The sequence below is a fragment of the Scardinius erythrophthalmus genome, assembly GCF_964197995.2.
Source record: "Scardinius erythrophthalmus genome assembly, chromosome: 7".
Classification (NCBI taxonomy): domain Eukaryota; kingdom Metazoa; phylum Chordata; class Actinopteri; order Cypriniformes; family Leuciscidae; genus Scardinius; species Scardinius erythrophthalmus.
The window spans coordinates 24,074,867-24,080,249 of NC_138227.1; the positions used below are offsets into that span (position 1 = coordinate 24,074,867).

General features: G+C 39.8%; 1 long non-coding RNA gene across 1 annotated transcript; it reads right to left on the minus strand.

The window, feature by feature from the left end:
• Positions 1 to 3,835: 3,835 nt before the first annotated feature.
• LOC308693260 lies at positions 3,836 to 4,489 on the minus strand. Its single transcript, XR_014030428.1, has 3 exons — positions 4,374 to 4,489; positions 4,028 to 4,143; positions 3,836 to 3,909 (listed from the first exon to the last, which is right to left on the minus strand). It is a non-coding gene; the product is annotated as an uncharacterized lncRNA (long non-coding RNA).
• Positions 4,490 to 5,383: the final 894 nt, after the last annotated feature.

The window sequence follows — 5,383 nt, forward strand, 5'->3', positions numbered from 1 at the left end:
CAGGCTGTAGGCTACCACCAGAGAAAAATTAATTACTTAAGCCTTGTATTTTTAAATAAGTTTTATTAATAAAGGCATAGAACCAGTTTATTTGTAGTGCACTGACAATAGTTTTATATAATTAGTTTATTAATTAAATTAATAAAAAGACAAAACCACCTTGAGATATGTTTGGTAATTGTACCTGAATGAATTGAAAATGAATTTGCTACATTTCAGATTAATATATTTGTTTTAATTAACAGTAACTTAAACACTTTGCAGTTTGAATGATCTCTCTCTCTCTCTCTCTCTCTCTCTCTCTCTCTCTCTCTCTCTCTCTCTCTCTCTCTCTCTCTCTCTCTCTCTCTCTCTCTCTCTCTCTCTCTCTCTCTCTCTCTCTCTCTCTCAGCCTGCTTCAGAGAACTATGGGAAGCCAAACAAACCAAAAGTGGGACGAGACAGCGGGGGTTTACAGAGCTCGCGCCGCGCTGACATGTCATCTGCGCGGTTCAATGGTCTGAGCCGCGGGGCGATTCGTCAGCGCAGCGCGGACGTGTTTCCTAGCACACCCAATGGGCAGCGCGCCCCATTTAAACAGATAAAAGTTAATTTGGCGCTACTCAATTATATTTGACCCATAAACCTCTGCTATTATTAATGTAAATGAGTACAGCAGATTTTGATTTACATGAACCTAAATAAAAAGCCATGAAAAATTAATAATTGCAAAACTGCTGTGTCAAACTTAAAAAATTCCCCTGGTATGTAAAATTGGTAGTGAAAATGGGGCGTTCACATGAGGGTTGAAAATATGGTCCACCATATACGTCTTGTATAGCCAGTTCATTGATTATTATGAAGGTAAAACAGTAGCAAAACTCGAAAGCTTGCTAATTTGAATGTGAGAACTTGTAAAATTAATATTTGTATTTGTAAGTTGAAATTTATACTTGCAGCTCTGATGTGAAAAGCTGCATCTATCGATTTGCACACACAGACAATACTCAGAACACCTGTGTTTTGAATTCGAAGTTGCAGATTAATAGTTACAAATGTGTAAAGTGTCATTTACATAAACAAAATGACAGGCACAATTGTGTACTACACATTTATCTTTGTGCTTTAGTTCAGTTTCGTTGTACAACCACAAGTCGGCACTCACAACCTCTCATATCTGGCAGTACAGCTTCAAATCCTAGCGCTTTGACTTTTGCTACTCTTTTTGCGATATGCCTGTAGCAAAACTCACTCGTGCACTTGTAAATGCAGACTTGAGAGAGCAGAGTCGGGGGCGGGGCTGGGGTCGGAATGAAGTCATTTTATTGGTCGATGCCTCACCAATGAACAACGCCAGCCACAATGAAAACATTTATGCTTATGTATCAGCTATTTTTTAAAACGCTTGGAAAATATTTTTATGAAATATCATTAGTTTTACTGGAATAGTTTTATAGAATATGAACGCAACGCGTTTAATTGAGACAGTGGTATTAAAAGACCAAACAGGAAACACCATAAAGCATACAGAAAAAAAATGAGCACAGAATATGAACGCAACGCGTTTAATTGTACGTTTTCCTCGAACCCAAGAAAACACTTAATGAGGCTTAATGGACCAACAGTTATAAAATAAAAATTAAAAACAATAAAAAAACACATAATTTGTTCCTTTATTAATAAAACACAGGCAGCGAGTTTATTTGCACTGAACACACATTTGCTTATATGCCAATTCCAATGAAAATGCACCTAAATTATCTGATAAGAATGTAAAATGTATACCTTGAAATGCAATGCAAGTCGCTTTGGAAAAATGTATTGTAAATGTTTTAAATATTCACCCTAGCCTAACTGTTGGACACACAAAAACAAACAAAACATAAATAAATTATATATATACGTACGTACGTGTGTGTGTCTTTTAGCCTACAGTCTATGGTATATATATATACCAGATATGGCAAATATATATGGCATACGTCATATGTTTTACGTCATATTCTGTGCTCATCTGCTTTTCTGTAGTATGCATTATAAGCATTGTGTCTACTGAGTTTGATAATATCGTTTATTTATTTTAATATCAGTCTAATGCATTAAGCCATGTTAGTGTTTCGGTGCACGCGGGTTTCGTGACATCATCGAACTCCCATTTCATTGGCTAGGTGCCAACCAATAAAACGTCTCCTTTGACCCCCCCTCCTCCCGCCCCCCTTTCTCTCTCACCGCCTCTGAGTTTCAAGTGCACAAGTTAGTTTTGCACCTGATATATCGCGAAAAGAGTAGCAAAAGTCAAGGCGCGAAATTTGAACTTGCAGTGACAGATTTGAGAAGTTGCAAGTGCCTATTTGAGGTAGTACCGCGAATGTGAACGTAAGATTAAACGCAAAATATATATTACAAGTTTGTGCCTGTCGTTGTATTTCTGTGAATGGCATTTTACACATTTGTGTCTACTTGTCTGCAGCTTCAGATTCAGAATACAGGTTTGTGACTATTATCTGCGAGTGCAAATTTCAAAATTCAACTTCAGATTTTTATTTTACAGGTTTTCACATTGGGGCTGTGAGTGTAAATGTTCATGTACAAGTACGAATATTTATTGTACAAGTTCTCAAATTCACATTTACATGCTCTCGAGTTTTGCTACTGTTTTACCTTCATAATATGAGTGATGTATTAGTGTGTGTGTGTGTGTGTGTGTGTGTGTGTGTGTTCTCAATGGCAGAAAGTGTCCAAATCACACTGAATTCACCCTATAAATCAATATCACAAAATATCAATAACATAAAATCGATCTTTAGTTTTAACATTTTATTCAAAATTAACAAATGATTGTTTTAATTATGGAATTCAGACATAAAAAGCTTAAAGTCTACAAATGATGGCTGAATGCAAAACTTACTACAATAATAAAATACATTACCTGAACATGTAGCCTAATTACTGTCCGATATAATTACCAGAAGGTTGGCGTGCTCCTCTAGACGACTACGATATTTAAAGTCAAGTTTCTGCTTTATACAGCTCTTTCCGTAGCATACATATGTGCAGTTCTTCAAAGTATCGACGCACAACACTACTCTTTACTAACACTATTAAACATAATAAACAAGATATGTATTCATTTCATCTAGTCTCTCTTCTTCTTTGTCTTCTGTAGGGAAAAACTCTTAAACTTCAGCAGAGAACCTTTTTTTTGTAAGAAAGGAGGGGTTTCTTTATTGTAGGCTACATTCATTTGCATGTATGGTTTGCGCTGCGCTGTTTAAATTGGTCAGCGCAGCGCTGGTGAGGATTGTTCGCGCCGCGCTGCCCATTGGGTGTGCTAGGAAACACGTCCGCGCTGCGCTGACGAATCGGCCGCGCGGCTCGGACCATTGAACCGCGCAGATGACATGTCAGCGCGGCGCGAGCTCTGTAAACCCCCACTGTCTCGTCCCACTTTTGGTTTGTTTGGCTTCCCATATTTGGCAGATGGTTGTGGAGGTTCTCAGGCTCAGCTCACAGTCTTTTCTTCTCGCCCTAGTTCCTGTGTTCCTGTTCTGTGATTCATCTGCCTGTTCTGAGGATCGGACGCGAGTTCCTGTGTTCCTGTTCTGTGATTCTTCTGCCTGTTCTGAGGATCGTTTGCGGTTCGTCCGTTTGCTGTCTGCCCACTGAGTCCTGCGTTGCCGAGCCTGTGATCTGCTGTCTGCCTGCTATCTGAACCTGCACTACCGCTATACTTTTGTGTTAATAAACAGCAGTATTCACTTGCTATTGATTCCTTGACTGTTCCTTTCGAGCCATGACAATGGCTACATCTCCCATTTTATTTCCCCAGCCCTCATTGCTCAGAATCTGCTCTGGTGATCCTTTTATTCCAACAGTGGCTGTAAATTTCAAGTTTGGGACTCTTTGGCCATCTGGATATGTTGCAGTAGCCTTCAAAAGAAATGCAGAAATGTATTTGTGTATGCAGGTGTGATACTAACATACATTTTAAAGCCAGAGAGGGATAAAAAGAACATATTTGAGTTAAACAATTATTTAGGCCACATACCAAAATGGAAAACATGCCACCCGGGGTGAAATATGTCTTGGTTTTTGACAGATCAACAACATATGGTGATGTCACAATCTTCACAGAAGAACTTTCTGCTTCCTCTAGATTGCCACCTGCATAAAATAAGTCAAAATATTTATTGTGATATGATTTTCAGTCATTTAACATATTTTAATACCCATCTGAGGATTAATAGTAACTTTAAGTAAATAAAATAATTGAATTAGATGACTGGTGTATAATAAGACAATCAATATACTTTTGCACTTGTGATAACTAGAATTTATTTTATTACATACATTTCCTTATCTAATCATTAGGCTACTTTCCATTTATTACTCACTTGCTTTTTCCAAAACCGAGACTGCAATATAAAGATAATATCCCTCTATATGGCCTTGAGTGTTATTTTTTGATGCTGTCTTTAAGACCTCAGTGAGTACTTCTGTATTTGTAGTGCCATCCTCTACCTACATAACAGAAGAATATAAACAAATAACATGCAATAGGCGGCTCTTTGTGCATTTATATAGACGACTGGTTGATACTAGCTCAGTCTCAGGAAATGGCGGTACGGCATCGAGATGTCGTGCTCGACCACATGAAGTGTTTGGGGCTGAGGCTCAACGCGAAAAAGAGCGTGCTCACTCCTGTCCAAAGGACGACATATTTAGGAGTAAATATGTCCGTTGGACTCGGTCACGATGCGGGCACAACTGTCTCCTGCACGTATCGAGTCGATTCTGACCATGATGTCCAGAATAAAGCTAGGCCAACGCATCACTGTAAAACAGTTCCAGAGACTGTTAGGCCTCATGGCGGCAGCACCCAACGTGATACCTTTTGGCCTGCTGCACATGAGACGACTACAGTGGTGGCTCAGAATCAAGGGCTTCTCCCCGAGGGGCAACCCTTTTCGTATGATCAAGGTTACGTGCAGGTGCCTTCGTTCCTTGGTCATGTGGAAGAAAGCTTGGTTCTTAGCCCAAGGTCCTGTGTTAGGAGCAACCTGTCAGAGCAAGATATTGTCGACAGATGTGTCCAGCACAGGGTGGGGGGCAGTGATGGAGGGCCGCTCAACACAGGGTCTGTGGAAGGAACATCATCTATCTTGGCACATAAACTGTCTAGAGATGTTAGCGGTACTGCTAGCCTTAAGGCACTTTCTCCTAGACCTCAGAGGCCATCCTGTTCTGGAGAGAATAGACAATACGTCTGTGGTCTCGTATATAAACCATCAAGGGGGTCTGAGATCGCGCCCTCTGTGCAGACTGGCACATCAGATCCTCTTATGGGCCCAAGGGAAGATTCTCTCACTGAGAGCAATCTATATTCCGGGCCATCTATATATGG